This window comes from Crocuta crocuta, unplaced genomic scaffold (assembly GCF_008692635.1).
Source record: "Crocuta crocuta isolate KB4526 unplaced genomic scaffold, BGI_CrCroc_1.0 scaffold9, whole genome shotgun sequence".
In the NCBI taxonomy this organism is placed as follows: domain Eukaryota; kingdom Metazoa; phylum Chordata; class Mammalia; order Carnivora; family Hyaenidae; genus Crocuta; species Crocuta crocuta.
The window spans coordinates 10,675,022-10,677,574 of record NW_027551567.1 but is presented as its reverse complement, the minus strand read 5'-3'; positions in this window follow the sequence as shown (position 1 = coordinate 10,677,574).

Here is a 2,553-nt window from a genome sequence, read left to right as displayed (position 1 = left end):
TTCCCCAAGGAAACAAGCGGACGCNCCCTCCCCTGCTCACGCTGTCTCTCTCTCTCTCTCTCCTAGAGATGAATAAAACATTTAAAAAAATTTTAAAAAAAAGTTTGTTCAATGTCACATGACCCGGACACAGGGAACTCAGGCTTCCATATTTTTACAAATCACCCTCCAGGTGCTTCCCATATACAGCCCAGGAACCACTGCTCTAGCCTGCTGTGTCCTTTTAGGACAAGGGGCCTTGTGCTTCAACTGTGGACCTAGTGCAGTGACTGGCACATGGTAGGTGTCGTGGAATAAATGGAGGTTTGATCTGATCTTCTTTACCACACTAAAAGGTAGGCCATTCAGGAATCATAACTGCCTTTTTGTTGTGGAAAGACACTCAGAAAGCCAAGTGAGTTGACAGTTCATAAACAGCAGTAACATGGTTGAAGATGAGGGACATCTGACTCTTCCCATGCTCTTCATCATAGTAGCCTTTTCTGGGACAGCCTCCCAAAGGAAGACTTTTTTTTTTAATTCTTCCTAGAAAAACTTGGTAATAAGAGATTCATTTTTTTATAAATTATATTCAAGTTAGTTAACATATAATGTAATAATGGTTTCAGGAATAGAATTTAGTGATTCGTCACTTACATACAATAGCCAATGTTCATCCCAGCAAGTGGCCTCCTTAATGTCCATCACCCTTTTAGCCCATCCCCGCCACCCAACATCCCTCAGCAACCCTCACTTTGTTCTCTGTGTTTAAGAGTCTCTTATGGTTTGTCTCCTTGATTTTTTCTTATTTTTCCTTCCCTTCCCCTTTGTTCATCTGTTTTGTTTCTTAATTTCCACATATAAATGAAATCATATGTGTCTTTCTCTGACCGACTTATTTTGCTTTGCATAATGCATTCTAGTTCCATGTTGCTGCAAATGGCAAGATTTCATTCTTTTTGATCACTGAGTAATATTCCATTATGTATATAAATGTATTATGTATATATAAGATGTATATACCACATCTTCCTTATCCATCAGTTGAAGGAAATTTGGGCTCTTTCCATAATTTGGCTGTTATTCATAGTGCCACCGTAATCACCGGGATGCATGTGCCCCTTAACGTAAGCATTTTTGTATTCTTTGGATAAACAGTTCGTAGTGCAATTGCTGGGTTGTAGAGTAGCTCTATTTTTAATTTTTTGAACAACCTCCATACTGTTCCCCAGGGTGGCTACACTAGTTTGCATTCCCAAAGACAATGCAAAAGTGTTCCCCGTTTCTCCACATCCTCACCAACATCTGCTGTTTCCTGAGTTGCTCATTTCAGTCTGACAGGTAGAGGTGGTATCGCATTATGATTTTGATTTGTATTTCCCTGATGATGAGTGATATTGAGCATCTTTTCATGTGTCTGTTAGCCATTTAGTTGTCTTTGGAAAAGTATCTATTCATGTCTTTTGCCCATTTCTTTGCTGGATTATTTGTTTTTTAGGTGTTCAGTTCGGTAAATTCTTTATAGATTTCGGATACTAACCCTTTATCTGAGATGTCATTTGCAAATACCTCCCATGTTGTCAGTTGCCTTTTAGTTTTATTGATTGTTTCCTTCACAGAAGATTTGTATCTTGATGAACTCCCAGTAGTTCATTTTTGCTTTTGTTTCCCATGCCTGATTCAGAGACATACCTAGTAAGAAGTTGCTGCGGCCAAGATCAAAGAGGTCGTTGCTTGTTTTCTTCTATAAGATTTTGATGGTCTCTTGTCTTTTATTTAGGTCTTTAATTCATTTTGAGCCCTGACTTGATGATCACAGCTTTGTAATACAACTTAAAGTCCAGAATTGTGATTCCTCTACATTAGGTTTTCTTTTTCAACATTACTTTGGCTATTCTGGGTCTTCTATACCACAATGGTTTTGTTGATCTGTTCTACTGTTTTTTGATTTCGATATCATTGATTTCTGCTCTAATCTGTATTATTTCCGTTCCTCTGCTGGTTTGGGGCTTATTTGCTGTTCTTTTTCTAGCTTCTTTAGGTGTTAAGTTAGGTTGTGTATTTGAGACTTTTCTTCCTTCTTTAGGAAGGCCTGGATTACTATATACTTCCTTCTTATGACCATCTTTGCTGCATCCCAGTGTTTCTGGAGTGTTCTGTTTTCATTTTCATTGGCTTCCATGTAATTTTTTATTTCCTCTTTAACTTCTTGGTTGACCTATTCATTTTTTAGGAACATGTCCTTTAATCTCCAAGTATTGGCAGTCTTTCCAAATTTTTTCTTGTGGTTGATTTCAAGTTTCATAGTGTTGTGGTTTGAAAATATGCATGGGATGATATTGATCTTTTTGTACTTGTTGAGAGCTAATTTGTGACCCAGTATGTGATCTATTCTGGAGAATACTCCATGCGCACTGGAGAAGAATGTGTATTCTGCTGCTTTAGAATTAAATGTTCTGAATATATCTGTTAAGTCCTTTGGTCCAGTGTGTCATTCAAAGCCATTGTTTCCTGGCTGATTTTCCACTTAGATGATCTGTACATTGCTGTAAGTGTATTGTTAAAGTCCCCTAC